We start from the raw sequence: 21389 nt of genomic DNA on the forward strand, positions 1-21389 counted from the left end.
TCATCCTCTTCTTATAAGCACCAATTAGAGAGCACCTCTGTCATCTTTATGCTTTGCTTTTGATTGATATTGAGTATTACTATGACTCGATCTTCGTTGCTATGAATTACAATGTTTAGTCAGCCCTTGATCTTTGAAAGTGCTCTGCATTTATGTTTTGCGGTCTCAGAAATAGATGGCGAGGTACCACCTATTCATATTGCTTCATGCTTGTTTTGATTGAATTGTTGGTATTTGAAACTCATTATTATTTGCTCACTAGCTGATTATGCCATTGATATTAGTTTACCGTGAGACCTTTGTGTCACTTGCTTATGTGGTTAACTTGTGATCTTGCTGAAATTCTGGTTATGAGTTAGACATAGTTGCAACAACAAGATCAAACAGAGTTTGTCAAAGTTTTTCTTTCTCTTTCAGTTTGTCAACTGAGTTGCTTGAGGACAAGCAAGGTTTTAAGCTTGGGGGAGTTTGATACATCTCCATCGTATCTACTTTTCCAAACTCTTTTGCCCTTGTTTTGGACTCTAATTTGCATGATTTGAGTGGAACTAACCCGGACTGACATTGTCTTCAGCAGAATTGCCATGGTGTTGTTTTTGTGCAGAAATGAAAGTTCTCGGAACATCCTGAAAATTTACGGAGAATTTTTCTGGAAAATATGAAAAATACCTGCGCAAAGATCCACCAGAGGGGATGGGCCAGTGGGCCACAAACCCTGTTGCCGCGGCCACCCCCTGGCCGCGGCAACCAAGCTTGTGGGGTCAACGTGGCTCTGCTGCTCCCAAACTCAGCTCTATAAATTCACTTTCGCCCAGAAAAAAAATCAGAAGAGAAGATTTCATCGCGTTTGCGATACGGAGGCGCCGCCACATCCTGTTCTTCATCTGGAGGACAGATCTGGAGTCTGTTTTGGGCTCCGGAGAGGGGAAATCATCGCCATAGTCATCATCAACCTTCTTCCCTCTCCAATTCCATAAAGCTCTTCATCGTTCGTGAGTAATCTATTCATAGTCTTGCTGGGCGGTGATGAGTAGGATGAGATCTATCATGTAATCGAGTTAGTTTTGACGGGGATTGATCCCTAGTATCCACTATGTTCTGAGATTGATGTTGCTACTACTTTGCCATGCTTAATGCTTGTCACTAGGGCCCGAGTGCCATGATTTTAGATCTGAAATTATTATGTTGTGACCAATATATGTGTGTTTTAGATCCGATCTTGCAAGTTGTAGTTACCTACTATGTGTTATGACCTGGCAACCCCGGAGTGACAATAACGAGAACCACTCCCGGTGATGACCATAGTTTGAGGAGTTCATGTGTTCACCAAGTGCTAATGCGTTGTTCCGGTTCTTTATTAAAAGGAGAACCTTAATATCCTGTAGTATCCTTTTGGACCCCGCTGCCACGGGAGGGATGGACAATAGATGTCATGCAAGTTCTTTTCCCTAAGCACGTATGACTACACACGGAATGCATGCCTACATCACATTGACGAACGGGAGCTAGCCACATATCTCTCTGTGTTATAACTGTTGCATGATGAATATCATCCAAACGAATCACCGACCCATTGCCTACGAGTTCGTCCCACTGCTGCTGTTACTTGTTTTGCTCTGCAGCTGTTACTGATGTTACTTGTTCTGTTGCTGCTGATGTTACTTGCTACTGCTGTTACTTGCTACTGTTGCTACTTGCTACTGCCGTCACTACTGCTGTTCCTTGCCACCGCTGTTACTCGTTACACCGCTGCTACCTGCTACAATTCTGGTTTGCTCGTCGTTGACGGGAAAAGACAATTTCCGTCAACGGGCAACTTCTGGCGCCATTGGTACGACAGTTAGGAATAGTCTACCGTCAACAGATCGTTTCTGACACCGTTGTTATCATACTACTTTGTTGCTGATACTTTACTTGCAGATACTAATCTTTCAGGTGTGGTTGAATCTGACACATTCAGCTGCTAATACTCGAGAGTATTCTCTCACCTCCTCACTGGCGTACCAACAAATTTGGGTCGAATACTCTACCCTCGAAAACTGCCGTGAACCCACGCGCTGGTGGGCCATTGCAAGAAAATTGCTAATTGTTGAGCAATTGGGAGCAGTTCTGGCTCTGTTGTCGTGAAGGCATCAAGTCAGGGACTCGTCAACAACATTCTCCTAGTGTCGTTGCCGGGGACTGCTAAGCAGCGTTTTTCTGGCGCCGTTGCCGGGGACTGCTAAGCAGACCCTTCATCATTAGTAGGGCGTTGCACAACAGCGCTTACTACTTGATCGATGCCCAAAAGCCAAGGAAGCGCAAGAGGGACGACTCCGGCCAGGAGATGGAACGTCCATGGAACGCGGCGCTACTTCGCCCATTCTATTGCTAAAAGGCAAGTATCAAACAATGGAAAGAGCATGCATATGTATCTTTCTCCCTATCGAGGGACCCTCAACAAATGCAATAAAAAGAGCATGCCTCATGTTTCTTTTTATTGAGAGTTTTCACTCTGTGTACGCCCCTTGCCGGCTTCAATAAGATCGGGGGCTACACTGCGTACGCCTCATGCTAGCTCCATCAAACTCGGGGGCTACGCAGCGCACGCCCCTTGCTGGCTTTAATAAGCTCGGGGGCTCGCTAGCCACTCGGACGCCTTCCCTATATTGTAGGAGAACACATATTGTAAGCCGGCCGATCCCTGGTCACCTCGTACGAGCTTGCGGACTGGCTCCGGGCATCTGGCTTGCGAGGTGACGCCAGGTCAAGCCGGATGCATGCAAAGTTCAACTACAAAAGGGTCGCCGGCTCGGGACGGCTCGATCATATATACGTTCTCATTCAAGCCGGCCTCTGTTGGTTTATGTCTTAATATTTAAGTCTTGATGGCTTCGAAAAATCTAAGTCTTGTGTTCTAAGGTCAGAAACCCCGACCCAGCCACAGACCGGCTCTCGGCTGTCGGGCTGGCGGGGTGGAAGCTTGGGAATACAAGGATTGGAGAAAAAGGAGTCAACGAGGAATCAAAAGATAAAGATATAAAACAACACACATGGCAATACGAATATAATGCTGAATACATCCATTCAAAAAAGCGTTGGCCCATGGCCCATGTTCATTACATCCCTCAGGGGGTGGAACAAAAAAAGGACACCGGCTACGAGGCTGCGACCTCATTGGTCGCCCCGGCCGCTGCTCCTGAAGTGGTGGCTTCACCATCCCCGGCTGCTCCCGAGGCGGTTGCGCCATCTCCTTCGCAAGGGCTCCCGGCTCCATCCTCACCGGAGTCGGCGTACGCCGCACTGCTGGAGGCGGCAACAGATTCCACAGCGTGGGCCACCTCGCCGAAGCTTCCATCGGGGACATAGGGCTGAAGGCCGTGCAGATCCTCAGGGATCACACCGCCATCTTCACCCCGCTATAGAACAAAATCGTCCCAAGCGGCGTACTCGGCGATGCCACTGGCCCTCACGTGCAGCGCCTCCTCCATGCCCTGCAGCTCCACTTCCGAGCCGTCGCGCTGAGCAGCGAGCTTCCCCAAGTCCAGGTTCCTATACCAGGACTTGGCCAAGCGCACGGCCATGTATGCTCCGGCGCGCGCAGCAGAGGCGCGCCACGCATCCAGGCGTTCCCCGCCAGCTGCAAGCCAGCGGGCGAGTCGGCTCATTGACGCCGGCTCCACGCCCTCCGGCCACAGAGCCACCACCATCGACGAGCCTGCAACCTGGAGCTGAGCCACAGACTCGCCCAGGGCGTGCAGGCGAGCCCGAAGGCCCACCCCGATCTCCTCCACACTCCAGCCGGAGGTAGTATCTACCTCCTGCCCAGCCGCCCGGCGCTCCTCACAGCTCACCTCGACGGCAGTGTCGGCTGCGACCAGGGTTGCAGGGAAGAGACCTGAGATAGCAAAGCCAGGGCACGAGGGCGCAGTAAGAAGAGGAGAAGGCCAAAAATCTAAAGACAAAGTAAAAGAGAGAGACTCACGATGGAAGGCGCCATCAGTCTCATGGGAGCTCTCGAGGACCTCGAGCTCCCACACCTTGCTCGCATGAGTAAGGCGGGCAATCTCCTCCTAGAGAGCCGCCGCAGACTCCAAGGCCTTGGCCAGCTGCGATTGTTTCTGGACAAGGGCCTCCTCCTTCTCCCCCAAGGCGGCGTCCTTGAGGGTCATCTCCTTGAGATGAAGCAACGCAAGGCGATCCACGTCGGCAGAGTAGGAGGCCTCCTTCTCCTGCAGCGTGTCGTGCAGTCGCTCCAGTTCGACCTGGATGGCCGCCTCGAGCCCCTTCTTCTCCGTCTGGAGAAGGGCCAGCTGCTCCTGGAGCCGGTTTCCGGCACCACGCAGGGCATACCACTCCATGGCAACTTCGCCCAGCCGGACTTCGAGCTCGGCGATCCGGCCATCAACTGCCAGGTGCTGAGTTCGCAGCTCATTGTAGGCATGCGCCTGAGCGTCATAAAGCTCCTCCCAAAAAGAAAAAAAGAAGCAGGATTAAGATTCGGCCTGGTTAAAACTTAACCAGCCCGATTCTCGGGGGCTACACCCAGTGGGTGCGCTAGCGCGCCCCCACTAAAGAAGCAAAACAAGGAAAAGAAGCTCTAAGAGATTCAGACTGGCCGACGATCGGCCAACCCGATTCTCGGGGGCTACACCCAGTGGGTGCGCTGTCGCGCCCCCACTGACGCAAAAGTGGAGAAATTCAAAACCAAAGAGCAGGCACCTACCTGGGTGTGGGCCTCCAGGCGCTCCATATCGCCGCACACCACGCGGGCCGACTGCTCCACCTTGGACCGGCCGCTCGTAAACAGCGACACCAGCTCCGGGACGCCGATGAGAGCGGTGCCGGCGGGCAGTCGCACGCGCGCCAGGTTGGCCGCCCGCCATGGCTTCATGGGCCGGCTCCCGACCCGGCCTCCAGCTCCCGGCGCGACTGGGCCGTGGTGGGGAACGACGATGGCGCTGGCTCCACGTGCCGGCTCGGCAGCCGGCTCTGCCATCTCCCCGGCCAGCGCTGCCTCCTCCACGGGAGGTAGATGGGCCGCATCCGGCGCATCCATGGCCACCCCTGGCGCATCAGGGGCCGCGTCCGACGTGTTCAGGATCAGCTCCGGCGCATTGGGCGCCGCCTCGGCCCTGGGGGAGTCAGGGATCGTCTCCAGATCCACAGGCACCGAGGCATCCGGCTCGGAGGGCTGGGCCCCCTCGGCCCTCGGGGTGGGTCTTGAAGCCGCCTCGCTAGCTGGCTCCTCCGCGCGAGCATGTGTGGAGGGGTCATGTCTAGCCTTCGCATGCTTCTCCGCCGGCTTCTCGGTCCGGCTGGGGCGAGACTGGCCCACGACCGTCTTCCCCGCGGCCATGTCCTACCGGCGCTTGGACTGCGTCTCAAGCTCCCTCTGGGCAGCATCAGCCGCTGCCCAGCCAGCCCGCTCGGCTGCGGAGGCGGTGTCTTCCTCCACATCCTCCGCCTCCCTGTCAAGCGAAGAATTAAGGAACGAGGCTCCTCACAAGATAAGCGAGAAAAAGGGGGAGGGAATCTTACCCCGCGACCATAGGCACCGGCCTCCGGCCGGCCCCGCGGCGCTTCTTGATGCCACCGGCCCGTGCTCCGGCTGGAGGACCCGGCGCCGGCCGCTTGGGAGCCGGCTTGGATGCTGTGGAACCCTTGCCCTTCCTCCCGGCCGCTTCGTCGATGGCGGTTGGTCCGGCCCTTTGACACCGGCCGCGCGTCAATGGCGGGCTGGTGACCTCCTCCACCCCATCGGAGTCCTCCTCGGAGGCTGCACTAGAGAAGAATGAGGGAATCTTGTCGTCATCCATCCAGTCTGCGACAAAGGGCCGTGGGTACTCACCAGACGGCTCAGTCCCCTCCGACTCCAAGGGGTTCTCCAAGCCCGCGGAGGAGTCCGAGCGGGATTCAATCATGCCCTCGTCCTTGATCTCCGAGGCGTCGGACATATCCACGTCGGGAGCAGGCGGACGGAGCGATCCCTGCAGACTCTCGAACAGCTGCGAAAGGGGATTCGATCTCCGGCTCAGCAAGATGGCCGGCTGCAAGACAAACAACGAAAAACGAAGAGGCCGCTTACCATTGGAGGCGGACGGGACCTGTTGAAGGGGGTCATCCCCCACGACCACTCCCCGCTGTCATCCATACGGGCGGTGGAGATCAGGTTCACCCTGCGTGCTACCGCGCTGGGGGTGAACCTCTTGGTAGACAGCCTGCACGGATCGTGCCAGCCGCTCATGTGGCAAACCAGATGTGGCCGCTGCTACGGCAACAAAAGGCCTTCCCTGGCAACGGCGCCAGGAATCCTTCTGCTATGGGCTACGCCTATAGGGACTTCCTTAGCAAATATGCAAAGGATTCCCCCACGGCCTTGGAGCCTTGCATTGGTGTTCCCTTGAAGAGGAAAGGGTGATGTAGCACAGCGGCGGTAAGTATTTCCCTCAGTTTGAGAACCAAGGTATCAATCCAGTAGGAGGATCGCGTCAAGTTACAAGTACATGCACAAACACAAAGAGCTTGCACCCAACGCTATGAAGGGGTTGTCAATCCCTTATAGATTGTTTGCAAAGTGATAACTGAAAGCAAAAAGTAAACAGAGCAAAGTAAAAGTAAAAGTGGAGACGATAATTGTGAATAGACCCGGGGGCCGTAGTGTTCACTAGTGGCTTCTCTCATGAAAGCAAGTAGACGGTGGGTGAAAGAATTACTGTCGAGCAATTGATGGAACCGCGCAAAGTCATGACGTTATCTATGGCAATGATCATATCTATAGGCATCACGTCCAAAACAAGTAGACCGATACTTTCTGCATCTACTACTATTACTCCACACGTCGACCGCTATCCAACATGCATCTAGTGTATTGAGTTCATAAGAATAGAGTAACGCCTTAAGCAAGATGACATGATGTAGATGGACAATCTCAAATCTATGATGAAAGCCCATCTTGTTACCCTTGATGGCAACAACACGATGCGTGCCTAGCTGCCGCTTCTGTCACTAGGAAAGGTCACCGCACGGTATGAACCCAAAACCAAGCACTTCTCCCATTGCAAGAATCATAGATCTAGTTGGCCAAACAAAACCCAAGACTCGGAGAGACTTACAAGGATATCAAATCATGCATATAAGAAATCAGCAAAGATTCAAATATAATTCATAGATAATCTGATCACAAATCCACAATTCATCGGATCTCGACAAACACACCGCCAAAGAGGATTACATCGGATAGATCTCCATGAAGATCATGGAGAACTTTGTATTGAAGATCCAAGAGAGAGAAGAAGCCATCTAGGTACTAACTACGGACCCGTAGGTCTGACTTGGACTACTCACGAGTCATTGGAGAGGCTTTGATGTTGATGTAGAAGCCCTCCAACTCCAAAGTCCCCTCCGGCAAGGCACCGGGAAGGGTCTCCAAATGAGATCTCGTGGAAACGGAAGCTTGCGGCGGCGGAAAAGTGTTTTCGTGGATGCCCTGATTTTTTCTGGGATTTTAGGGAATTTATAGGCCAAAGAGCTAGGGCAGGGGAGCGCCAGGGAGGCCACAAGCCTGGTCGCCGCGGCCCCCTGGCCGCGACGTTAGTGCTTGTGGGCTCCTTGTGGGCCTCCTGCCTTGGCGCTCAAGTCCCCCGATCTTCTTCTGTTCTGGAAAAATTTATTTCGGGGATTTTATTCCGTTTGGACTCCGTTCCAAAATTAGATCTGAAAAGAGTCAAAAACACAGAAAAACAGGAACTGGCACTTGGCACTGAATTAATAAGTTAGTCCCAAAAAAGATATAAAATATATATAAAACATCCAAAGTTGACAAGATAACACCATGAAACCATCAAAAATTATAGATACGTTTAAGACGTATCAAGCATCCCCAAGCTTAACTCCTGCTCTCCCTCGAGTAGAGAAGTGATAAAGAATGAATTTTTGATGCTTTCATGCTACCTAGCATAGATGTCCTTTGTAACTCCTCTTATGTGACGTGAATGTTCAGATCCATTAGATTCAAAACAATAGTTTGCTATTGACGTGGATACAATAATACTTCAAGCAAACTAGCAAGGTAATCATGAACTTTCAAAATAACAAGGCCAAAAGAAAGTTATCCCTACAAAATCATATAGTCTGGCTATGCTCTATCATCCCTGCACAACGAATTTAAATCATGCACAACCTCGATATTGGCCAAGTAATTGTTTTCACACCTTTACTTTCTCAAACTTTTTCAACTCTCACGCAATACATGAGCGTGAGCCATGGTTTTAGCACTATAAGTGGAATGGAGTGTGGTGGAGGTTGCAAAGGAAACAAGGAGAAGATGGTCACATTGACTAGGCATATCAACGAGCTATGGAGATGCTCATCAATAGATATCAACGTGAATGAGTAGGGATTGCCATACAAATGATGCACTAGAGGTAAGAGTATGTGAAAGCTCTTAAAGAAAACTAGTGGGTGTGCATCCAACTTGCTTGCTCACGAAGACCTAAGGCAATTTTGAGGAAGCCTATCATTGGAATATACAAGCCAAGTTATATAATGGAAATTTCCCACTAGCTATATGGTGGTGACAAAACGAGAGACTCTCAATCATGAAGATCATGGTGCTTAATATGAAGCACAAGTGTGGAAAGGAGATAGTAGCATTGTCCCTTCTCTCTTTTTCTCTCATTTTTTTTGGGGGCTCTTTGGCCTCTTTTTTTTTAATTTTGGTGGGCATCTTTGGCCTCTTTTATTTCCTAACATGGGACAATGCTCCATCAATGATGATCATCACACTTACAACTCAAAACTTAGAGCAATGATGACTCTATATGGGATGCCTTCGGTAGTGTACCGTGACAATGATCTAGCATGGCATAGACATCAATGGAAACATCATGCTAGCTATCTTATGATCATGCAATGGCAATGTAGAAGTGGTGGCACATGTCATGGTGGTAGTTGCATGGCAATATATCTCGGAATGGATTTGAAAAAGCCATAGTAGGTAGGTATGGTGGCTGTTTTGAGGGAGGCTAATGGTGGGTTTTATGCACCGGCGAAAGTTGCACGACACTAAAGAAGATAGTGATGGTGGAAGGTGAAAGTGCATCTATACCATGGACTCAACATTAGTCATGAAGAACTCATATACTTGTTGCAAAAGTTTTAGTAGTAATCAAAACAAAGCATTCAACGCATACTCCTAGGGGAAGGGCTGGTAGGTATAAACCATCGCGCGATCCCGACCGCCACACAAAGGATGACAATCAATAGACTAATCATGCTCAGTCTTCATCACATAGCGGTTCACCATATCTGCATGCTACGGGAATCACTAACTTCAACACAAGTATTTCTAGATCCACAACACCTTACTAGTATAACTTCAATATTACCACAACCACAACTCAAAACTAATTGAGATGAATCAAACTTCTCTAACCACTCAATGCACATGAAGGTGGAAGTTTTCATATCCCTTTGGATAACTACCCCTTTTGAGACTACTTTCATAGCATAAGACAACTACCAAGCCACGCACTGTTGTGCTCTAAAAGATATAAGTGAAGCACATATAGCAAAAATCAACCAGCTCTAAAGATATAAGTGACGCACATGTGAGCTGAATTGTCTAACCAAAGGATATAAGTGAAGCTCGACAAAATCACGGTGAGTGCATGTCTCTCTCTCTAGGTGTGCAGCAAGGAAGATTGTGACACAACAAAAATAAAAGACTCCTACGATACAAGACGCTCCAAGCAAAACACATAACATGTGGTGAATAAAAATATAGCCCCAAGTAACGTTACCGATGGATTGAAGACGAAAGAGGGGATGCCTTCCTGGGGCATCCCCAAGCTTAGGATTTTTCGGCATCCTTGAATCAACTTGGGGTGCCTTGGGCATCCCCAAGCTTGAGCTTTTGCCACTCTTTATCTCTTTGTCCATAAGAACTTCACCCAAAACTTGAAAACTTCACAACACGAAACTTAAACAGAAACTCGTGATAACATTAGTATAAGAAAGCAAACCAGCACTTCCTTAGGTACTGTAGAAAACTTAAATTCTACTTATGTTGATGTTGGGTTACTATATTTTCAATCTTCCATGGCTAATACCCCCCGATACTATCCATAGTTTCATCAAAATAAGCAACCAAGTCAACAAAAACAGAATCTTTTAACAACAGACCTGTCTGTAGTAATCTGTATACTCTGTATACTTCTGGTACTTCAAAAATTTTAAACAATTACGACAGTCTGAAGAATTTGCGTAGCAATCAGCAGCAAAAGGAATCAACTCAAAAGCTCTTACAGAAAAAAAATGAAAATTCGTTTCGTGAGCAGAAAGTTTTTGTCTTTTCCAGCATGACCAAACGATCATCCCCAAGACTAATCATAACGGTTTCACTTGGCACAAACGCAAAAGAAACACAAAAAACAAAATCATAACAGAATTATGAAAGTGTGGAAAACACAAAACAGAAAGAAAAAGGATAGATTCGTTGGGTTGCCTCCCAACAAGCGCTATTGTTTAACGCCCTTAGCTAGGCATAAGGTGATGGAATCACGTATAGTCATCTTTGGTGCTCAAACCATAAGTAGTGTGATCATTTATCATCTTAAGATCTTCATCTTTATTGGATGGCTCACCACTAGCTTTAGGAACAAAAACAGACTTGACGGTCTTTTTGAGAGTGAGATTTGGAGTATTTTGCACAGCGGCAAAAGCGGAACCCAAGTTGGTTATGACATCTTCTAGTTTGCCAATTCTAGAGGAATCATTAACTATAGTTTCCTTCTCCCTTAAATTTATCGAAACCATTCCCACTTTGGATCCGTACTGAGTAATTTGATTGTGGATCTTTCTGTCCAAACCCTCAATAAGTTCAATTGTGGAAATTGTGGCAATTTTGTTTTCAATAGCGTCAAGCCTTTGCATCACGTGTTCCAAGGTAAAGGTAGTTCCATTAACCATGAGCGGGGGTGAGCCTACCAAATTCATGATAGCTCCATAGGAGTGAACAACATGGCTCCCCAAAAAATTCCCGCCTACGATGGTATCAAGAATATACCTATTCCAAGGAGAGATTCCAACATAAAAACTGCGAAGAAGAACGGTAGTGGATTGCTTACGAGTGGATCTACTTTGAGCATTGCAAATCCTGTACCAAGCATCCTTTAAATTTTCTTCCTCATTCTGCTTGAAATTGAGAACTTTGTTCTCAGGGGTATCGTTTGGAGTGGTGGGTCTAGCCATTGATGGACTATCCCACACACAAACGAGCAGGAAGTAAGCGAGTGAAACGGGCAAAAGAGAACGACAAAAAGGCAAAAGAAAACGGCAAAGAAGAAAGGCAAATGAAAACGGGAAAGGAGAAAGGCAAATGAAAACGGAAAATGTGAAGTGGGGGAGAGGAAAACGAGAGGCAACTGCCAAAAAAGGTAAATGCAAGAGATGAGTTTGTGACACCTATTTGGATAGATCTTGACTTGATCTCTCCCCGGCAACGGCGCCAGAAATACTTCTGCTACGGCAACAAAAGACCTTCCCTGGCAACGGCGCCAGGAATCCTTCTGCTACGGGCTACGCCTATAGGGACTTCCTTGGCAAATATGCAAAGGATTCCCCGCGGCCTTGGAGCCTTGCGTTGGTGTTCCCTTGAAGAGGAAAGGGTGATGTAGCACAACGGCGGTAAGTATTTCCCTAAGTTTGAGAACCAAGGTATCAATCCAATAGAAGGATCGCGTCAAGTCATAAGTACCTGCACAAACACAAAGAGCTTGCACCCAACGCTATGAAGGGGTTGTCAATCCCTTATGGACTGTTTGCAAAGTGAGAACTGAAAGCAAAAAGTAAACAAAGCAAAGTAAAAGCAAAAGTGGAGACGATAGTTGTGAATAGACCCCGGGGCCGTAGTGTTCACTAGTGGCTTCTCTCATGAAAGCAAGTAGACGGTGGGTGAACGAATTACTGTCGAGCAATTGATAGAACCGCGCAAAGTCATGACGTTATCTATGGCAATGATCATATCTATAGGCATCACGTCCAAAACAAGTAGACCGATACTTTCTGCATCTACTACTATTACTCCACACGTCGACCGCTATCCAGCATGCATCTAGTGTATTGAGTTCATAAGAACAGAGTAACGCCTTAAGCAAGATGACATGATGTAGATGGACAATCTCAAACTATGATGAAAGCCCATCTTGTTACCCTTGATGGCAACAACATGATGCGTGCCTTGCTGCCCCTTCTGTCACTGGGAAAGGTCACCGCACGGTATGAACCCAAAACCAAGCACTTCTCCCATTGCAAGAATCATAGATCTAGTTGGCCAAACAAAACCCAAGACTCGGAGAGACTTACAAGGATATCAAATCATGCATATAAGAAATCAGCAAAGACTCAAATATAATTCATAGATAATCTGATCACGAATACACAATTCATCGGATCTCGACAAACACACCGCCAAAGAGGATTACATCGGATAGATCTCCATGAAGATCATGGGGAACTTTGTATTGAAGATCCAAGAGAGAGAAGTGGACTACTCACGAGTCATTGGAGAGGCGATGATGTTGATGTAGAAGCCCTCCAACTCCAAAGTCCCCTCCAGCAGGGCACCGGGAAGGGTCCCAGATGAGATCCCGCGGAAACGGAAGCTTGCGGCGGCGGAAAAGTGTTTTCGTGGATGCCCTGGTTTTTTCTGGGATTTTAGGGAATTTATAGGCCAAAGAGCTAGGGCAGGGGAGCGCCAGGGCGACCACAAGCCTGGTCGCCGCGGGCCCCCTGGCCGCGGCGTCAGGGCTTGTGGGCACCCTGTGGGCCTCCTGCCTTGGCCCTCAAGTCCCCCGATCTTCTTATGTTTTGGAAAAATTTATTTATGGGATTTTATTCCGTTTGTACTTCGTTCCAAAATCAGATCTGAAAAGAGTCAAAAACACACAAAAAAACAGTAACTCGCACTTGGCACTAAATTAATAAGTTAGTCCCAAAAAGATATAAAAGGTATATAAAACATCCAAAGTTGACAAGATAACAGCATGAAACCATCAAAAATTATAGATACGTTTAAGACGTATCAGCCGCCTTTGCAGTGACAGGATCCGGTGGGTCACCATAGTGGTGAGCAGGTCGCGGCCGAGGAGGCTGCTCTTCTCCAAGATCTCGAGGTGGGCGCAGATCAGCGCCACCTCGGGAATCGGCTTGGGGGTCTTCGCCGCCCAGTACAACCGCGTCGGCGGGTCGATGTTGAACGGGGGCATGTTGAGGGCGTCCAGGGCGGGGTCGGCGTTCTTCACGTAGAAGAAGCCCTTCTGCCACTGCTTGATGGATTCCTGCAGTGGCATCTGAGGGAAGCCCGACTTCGAGCGGTGATGCACCAGCGCGGCTCCGCACGGTGTCATCGGGCACGGTCCCTAGAGCTTCTCCACTTCGGACATCTCCATGGCGATGGATTGCTGCTTGAAAAAGAACAAGCTACGCCAGAGATCCACGTGGGGCTCGATCCCCACAAATCCCTCGCACAGGATCACGAAGGCCGACGGCTGCAGTATGGCGTTCGGCGCCAGGTGACGCGGCTGTAGGCCGAAGAAGCGAAGCCACTTAGAGAAGAAGGCGCTGGCCGGGAGCCCAAAGCCCCGGTAGAAATGCTCAGTGAAGACCACGACATATCTCACGGCAGGAGTGGGAGCGGTCTCAGTGCTAGGGAGTCGCACCAGCACCTCGGAGGCGGGGCGGCAGCAACCGGTGATGACAGAGCGCCTCGATGTGCTCTTCGCCGACCTCGCTGCCCAGCCAGGCTCCCTGCGATGATGCCTTCTGCGACGAGGACCTCTTCGAGGAAGAGCCACCGGCCATGGCCGCGAGCGGCTGAAACTCGAAGGGGTTGGTGGCTTTGCGGCGACGAAGGCAAGGAAGACGAAGAAGGCGAGCTCTTTCTCTCTGGGCACAGGGAGGAAGAGAGCAAGGAGGCGGGGCGAGAAGAGGGGCGAATGGCCTCGTCGGAACCCCCGCATACCATTTAAACCCCACGAAGCCTCGTGGGGAGGGGATCCGGTGTGCGCGGGTCCCCCACCAGCCCCGTGTATTACGGGCGGTAACGCTTCCCTAAGCCCAACCGTCGCGGAGTAAATCCGCACAGGATCTCTCACGTGGAGGCTAAGGGGGCGTCGTGGCGGGACCCAGGGCCCAAGCCCGGCCCCATCACCAGTAATCACCATCATTACGTCAGGTGGGGCCTGACACGTGGCGCTCTCTGGGCGGCCTATGACGAAGTCGAGGCGTTGTTTTGAAGCCAACTGGTTTTGGACCCGGCGTTCCTCATCGCAAATAGCGGCGAGAATACCTAGACAAATCATCAAGCCGGTGAGGCCGCCCACCCGCAGGCGGCAGGCCTCTCCAGCTTCGGGGACTACAGTCGGGGGGATAACCCCGGGGTAAGCTCATCGAGCCTGCTCCTTCATTTTTGGCCCAAAGGACATGAACATATACAGTTTCCTAAGGCCCAAGTCTTCTGGCCGGCTAGGCTGCGCCTACCGGCTAGAGGACGAGGCGGCCATCTCTGTGGCCGGCCAGGCAACCCCTGCCGGCTAGAGTCGAGGCGGTTAGCTCTTCTGAGACGGCCTGGTCCAGCCAGCCTGCTAGGATAGAGGCGGCCGCGCCCAAGCCGGCTGGCCAAGCAGGCTAGCTGGCCGGGGATCACATGTCACATCAGATCGTAGGTCAGGCTGAGACCTCACGATTAAAGGTAGCTACGCGTCAGCAAAGGTACTGGATCGGGGCGTCCGGCAGGTACGAGCGTCGGCGGCCACGCCGCTGACCTACCCCGGCTCTGATCCATCACCTAGCATAGTGTCGGACCGTCGCACTCCCACTCCATTACTGCACTCGGCGTGGGGAACAGTGGAGGCGGTCGTACTACCTGCCCATGACGAATATCGATGTACGACTCTCGACGTACAGCGCGTGCTTGGCGTCAACCTTACGCGAGAGCTTCATTGGCCAGCCGACGGGTCCCACTGCCAATCAAGACCATGCAGCCGGCGGGCCCCCCAAGCGACAAGACAAGACTCTAGTGGGCCCCTGGCCAGCCAGCGAGGCTGCCAGTCGGGTCCCACACTTGTACCCTTTATCCATATTGTAGGCCGGCGGGTTCGTCTATAAAACCCCCCGGTCGCCCTCCATGCAGGGGGCCGATCATTCCACAGTCGAACAACACTACACACTCACCAACCACATAGAGAGAGGCAGAGACGAGCTGGCTGCTCCCCTCTTCCTCCTCCCAACACAGCTCCAGGAGCAACTCTGTACTCTGTTCATACACATCAAACACTCCGGCAGGACTAGGGGTCTTATCTCTATCGAGAGCCCTGAACCTGGGTACATCGTGCGTTCCATGCGTGTACCAACCTCGTTCCCAGCGCCCTCCTTTGTCCCTTCGGTTCTCACCGACTTTAGCCTACCTATGGCATATGTTGTGACTATTCACCGGCATTTGGCGCCCACCGTGGGGCCGGTCGCGGCATCGGCTGGCTTTACGCGCTGGGCGAGGCCCCGCACCTACACCACCGGATCAATTTGCATGCCCGTGGAGCCCGCTTTCGACGAGGCAACACTGATGATGATCGACGTCCCTGTCTGCCATGCGGATTCGGACGAAGATTCTGATGACGAGGCGCTTCCTAGCATCATCGTCGCTGCTATGGAGAACCTCAGCGTTCTCTTCAACGACCTACATCTCAACGACGGTCCGCCCTACTTCGGCGAGGACTTCGACGTTGAGGTGCTATGTGCCAGCTTCAGCAGGCTCTCTATCGCTGAGACGCCTGTCCATGACGTATATCCCAGCAACGTCCTCGTCTTCGACGGCCCTCCGCCGTCGGTGGGGTTCTTCACCCCATACCACGTTGCTTCCATCTCCAGCGTCGTGGAGGTGATGGTTGTCGGCGCTGGCACCAGCGCGGCTCATGGCAAAGCGTCAGCAAACGCTGGTGAGCCTGCTACTGCCACCGTAGATGCTCTTCGGGATGCCATCGCCGGCCTAAAGACACTCGTCGCTGCTTCCGCAAACCCTACTGACGCCCGGGCCTCACTGGAGGAGGCTCGCAAGCGTATCTTGGAGCAGAGCATTGCCGTCGCCTCGGCAAAGCATCGGATGGAGGCCACGCAGCGCGAGTATAACTCCGCATACGGCCTCACTCCGATTTCCGAGGCCCCTAGCCGGCTTGGATCGGTCCGCAGCCGCGGCCGGTTCATTGCCGAAGTCCTAGGGGGCGACCTTCCCACCTACGAGATCCCTGCAGCCAACATGCGAGTAGCGTAGGCGGCCATGGAAGAGATGGAAAGCCTGGAAGGCAAGGAGCGCGCCTTCCAGGAGAAGCGGGTCAAGGATCTCCTTAACGCCGCCAATCAGCAACACACTCGGCTTGACCCCGGTCAAGCCCAGTCAGAGTCTCCGGGACCCAACCCCGGAGCACGCCGCAACCCTAGCGGTCAGCATCATGCGGAAGTATCTTCCTCGCATCGCCCCTCCGGTCGGAGGTGCGAGGGAAGCCAAGACCGGCGCTCCCAGCGCCAGAGCGAGCACAGTTCGGGCTTGCGTCGCGGAGGCGACGAGGGCGATTCAGAGTGTGAGATTCTTCACCCACGAAGAACTCATGTCTCTGGTTCGTGAGGCATCTCCCCTCTCACCACTCGGATTGGCGCTCACACTTCCTAGGATGATCGGGACGCTCGCGGGCGTCTTATCGCCCTGGCCTAGTCAGCCCTCCTAGAGGAAGACGGTCCCGTCGGTCCGGCCTGCTTCGGCCCCCGGATCCGAGGGGAGCCGTTCCCCCGAGGTTTAACCTTGCCTTGGGACACGCCCAAATACAATGGCACGGCCAAGCCGGAGGACTGGCTGATAGACTACACCATGGCCGTCGGCATTGCCAGGGGCAACAAGCGCGTAGCGGTCCGCTACGTGCCATTCATGTTGGCCGACTCGGCTCGGACTTGGCTTAACAGCCTTCCGGACGGCAGCGTCAACTCCTGGGTGGACTTCGAGGAGGCGTTCGTCCGCAACTTCACGGGCACCTACAAGCGCCCTGGTCGGCCCCCGCGAGCTGGCCATGTGCATCCAGAAGCCCGACGGACCCCTTCGCGACTACGTCACCCGATGGACAGAGCTCCGCAACTCCAGCGAGGGGGTGCATGAGGTACAAGCCATCCAGTACTTCATCGACGGTTGCCGAGACGGCACCCTCCTCAAGCACAAGCTTATGTGCTCTGAGCCCACCTCTCTGGCGGTGCTCATGGCCAAGGCGGACAAGTACGCCACGGCCGACTCGGCAATGCGCGTCAAAGTGACCGCCTCGGACAAGGCTGTCCCTACACCAGCTACTCCTAAGCCGGCTGGGGACAACCGAGGCGGCCAGAACAAAAACAAGCGCAAGGTGGATCAGATGGATTCGCGCTCCAACAACAAGTTGGTAGCCAATGTGGAGGGCGAGACGTCGGCTCCTCAAGCCGGCCCTCCTCGAAAGCGTTCCAATAGGAACAACACCAACTGGTTGCCCAGGCAGTCCTTCGAGCAGCTGCTCGACGCCCCCTTCAAGATACATTCTGGGGTGCAGCCGTCCACCCATACCCTTCGACAGTGCAACTTCGCACGCCGGCTGTCGCAAGGGGATGGCCTGCCGGCTCCCCCAGGTGCGCAGGCGGCACCTCGTGCACCGGCTCCTGGTCCTGCTCCGGCTCCGCCGCCGCCGCCTCGCGACGACGGCCACCTCCATGACGACTACCCTCATCAAGACGGAGCATTCGTCGTCTTCACAAGTGAAGGCGACGACAAGCACAGCCCACGCCAGAGGCGACGCGAGGTGAATGCCACGGTTCCCCCGGTTCCCCAGTACATGCATTGGTCTGACAAACCAATTACATGGAGCCGGGTGGACCATCCTGCGGTGACGCCCAACCCAGGGTCATACGCGCTCGTCCTCGACCCCACCTTCGCCTCCAAGAGGCTCATGTGCCGATTCTCCCGGGTGCTGGTCGATGGCGGCAGCAGCATCAACATCCTCTACCTCGACACTCTCCTCAAGCTCGGGCTCAAGGAGACGGACGTCCTGCCGACCAGTACTGTCTTTCACGGCATCGTGCCTGGGCAGTCCTGCTCGCCCATTGGTAAGATCGAGTTGGACGTCCTCTTCGGCGACAAAGCTCACTTCTGCCGTGAGTCCATATGGTTCGAGGTAGTGGACCTCAGCATCCCGTATCACGCGCTCCTGGGAAGACCGGCTTTGGCCAAATTTATGGCTATACCGCACTACGCTTACCTGAAGATGAAGATGTCGGGTCCCAAGGGCATCATCACTATTGCTGGCGACTACAAGAAGTCGCTCGAGTGTGCCCAAGATAGTAGCCGCCTCGCCGATGCCTTGGTGATTGTTCAGGAGAAGCGGCAGATCGACCGGCTCATGGCCGAGGCTACTGAGCAGCCGGCGATTCCTTCTCCTCCGTCCCAGTCGGCCGTCGAGGGCTCTTTCAAGCCGGCTAAAGAGACCAAGCAGGTCCCACTCGACCCTGCCAACCCCAAGCAGTGCGTCACCATCAGGGCAGGCCTCATCCCCAAATAGGAAGGCGAGCTCGTCGACTTCCTCCATGAGAATCGGGACATCTTTGCATGGTCCCCAAAGGACATGCCGGGTGTTCAGAGGAAGTATGCCGAGCACAACCTTCACGTGCGACCGGATGCAAAGCCGGTGAAACAACCCTTGCGCCGCTTCGCCGAGGGGAAGCGACGCACGATTGGAGAAGAGATCACCCGGCTCCTTGTAGTCGGCTTCATCATGGAGGTTTTCCACCCGGACTGGCTGGCTAACCTAGTCCTGGTGCTGAAGAAGAACAACACCTGGCGAATGTGTATCGACTACACTAGCCTGAATAAGGCCTGTCCAAAAGACCCTTTCGCGTTGCCTAGGATAGATCAAGTGATCGACTCCACTGCAGGCTGCGGATTGCTGTCATTTCTGGATGCTTATTCCGGCTACCATCAAATCAAGCTGGATCCAGCTGATCGCCTGAAGACCTCCTTCATCACGCCCTTCGGGGCCTACTGCTACACCACCATGACGTTCGGTCTGAAGAACGCAGGTGCGACGTTCCAACGCTGCATGCATCAGTGCCTACTGCCACAGATCGGCAGAAACATCCACGTCTATGTGGATGACAGCGTTGTCAAGACGAAGCAGCACTTCAGCCTCCTCGACGACTTGCGGGAGACGTTCGCCAACCTGCGTGAGTACAAGATCCGGCTCAACCCGGAGAAGTACGTCTTTGGGGTTCCAGGCGGCAAACTCTTGGGGTTCTTCGTGTCCGCCCGCGGCATCGAGGCGAACCCCGAGAAGATCGGCACCATCAAGCAGATGGTGCGGCCGGCTCGAATCCTTCACATCTAGAAGTTCGCCGGCTGCCTGGCGTCCCTTAGCCGGTTCGTCAGCCGGCTTGGCGAGAAGGCCCTTCCACTCTACCAGCTCATGAAGAAGACAACGAAGTTCGAGTGGAATGACCAGGCGGACGAAGCCTTCCGCGTCCTCAAGCGGGTCATCTCGAGCCTACCAATCTTGGCAGCGCCGTCTGAAAGGGAACCCATACTCATATACATTGCAGCGACCACTCGCATGGTTAGCGTAGTGTTGGTAGTTCAGCGCAAGGAGGAGGGCAAGGCACTGCCAGTGCAGCGCCCTGTCTACTACCTTAGCGAGGTCTTGTCCGCCTCCAAGCAGAACTACCCGCATTACCAAAAAATGTGTTATGCTGTTTACCTTGCTGCAAAGAAGTTGAAGCAATATTTCCAAGAGCATGCCATCACTGTGGTAAGCACTGCTCCACTTTTAGAGATCATGGGCAACCGTGATGCCACAGGCAGGATTGCCAAATGGTCCATCGCCATGGCGGACCATGATATTCGGTACGAGCCGCGCACCGCCATCAAATCTCAGGTGGTGGCCGACTTCTTAATCGACTGGGCCGAGACCCAGTTTGAGCCATCGCCTCCAGACTCCACGCATTGGCGGATGCACTTCGACGGCTCGAAGATGTGGACAGGACTGGGAGCCGGCATCGTCTTGACGTCTCCGAAAGGGGACCAGCTCAAGTATGCTCTCCAGATCCACTTCGCCGCCTCCAACAACGTCGCCGAGTATGAAGCACTTGCTCACGGCCTCCGGCTCACCAAGGAGATTGGCATCCAACGACTCATTTGCTTCGGTGATTCAGACTTGGTGGTACAGCAAGTCTCTGGCGAATGGGACGCCAGGGACGCCAACATGGCAAGCTACCGCTTCCTCATCCAGCAGCTCAGCGGCCCATTCGAGGGCTGTGAGTTCCACCACGTTCCCACGGCAGAAAATGAGGCGGCTGATACACTGGCCAAGATCGGCTCCACGAGACAGGCTATTCCAGCCAGCATCTCCCTCGAGCAACTCCATAAGCCGTTCCTCAGGCCGTCTCCCGAGTCGGCATCGATCTTCATGCCGACTGACTCTATGGTGCAAGCATCGTCGCCTCCACCGTCTACGCCGACTGGAGCTCCTATGCCGGCTAGGCTGGCTATGCCGACTCCAATAGCGGCACCGGCCAAGTCCACGGTGCAAGCGCCGTCGGCTCCACCAACTACACCGGCTACAGTTCCTGTGCCGGCTACGTTGGCCACGCCGACTCCAATAGCGGCACCGGCTACAACAACAACTCCGGCTCCGCCTTGTCTCGAATCCTGTCGTTTCGACACCCAGTGGGTGGACGTCATGGAGGTAGACGGCGAGCCAGCTGCTGCGGCAACACCAGAGACACCCTGTCTCGAGTCTATGCCAGCATCAATCGCGAGCTGGTGCGGCGCAGCGTGACCGGCGTGTTCCAACGCTGCGTCGAATCAGAAAAGGGACAGGAGATCCTCAGAGACATTCACCAGGGGGAGTGTGGGCATCATGCCACCTCTAGAACCCTGGTGGCCAAGGCGTTCCACCATGGATTCTACTGGCCCACGACCCTCGAGGAGGCCGTGGATCTGCTCGACAAATGCGAAGGCTGCCAATTCTTCAGCGCGAAGGGCCATATGCCGCCTTCGGCCCTCAAAACTATCCCCTTGTCATGGCCGTTCGCCATTTGGGGACTGGACATGGTAGGGCCCTTCAAGATGGCTCGTGGTGGAATGACCCACCTCCTGGTAGCCGTCGACAAGTTCACCAAGTGGATTGAAGCCAGACCTATCAAGAAGCTTGATGGCCCCACAGCTGTCAAGTTCATCACAGACATCTCTATTCGATATGGCGTTCCCCACAACATCATCACCGACAATGGCACCAACTTTGCCAAAGGCGCTCTGGCGCTCTACTGTTCCAAGGTAGGCATCCGGCTCGATTTGGCGT

This window comes from Hordeum vulgare, chromosome 7H (assembly GCF_904849725.1).
Source record: "Hordeum vulgare subsp. vulgare chromosome 7H, MorexV3_pseudomolecules_assembly, whole genome shotgun sequence".
NCBI classification, from domain to species: Eukaryota; Viridiplantae; Streptophyta; class Magnoliopsida; order Poales; family Poaceae; genus Hordeum; species Hordeum vulgare.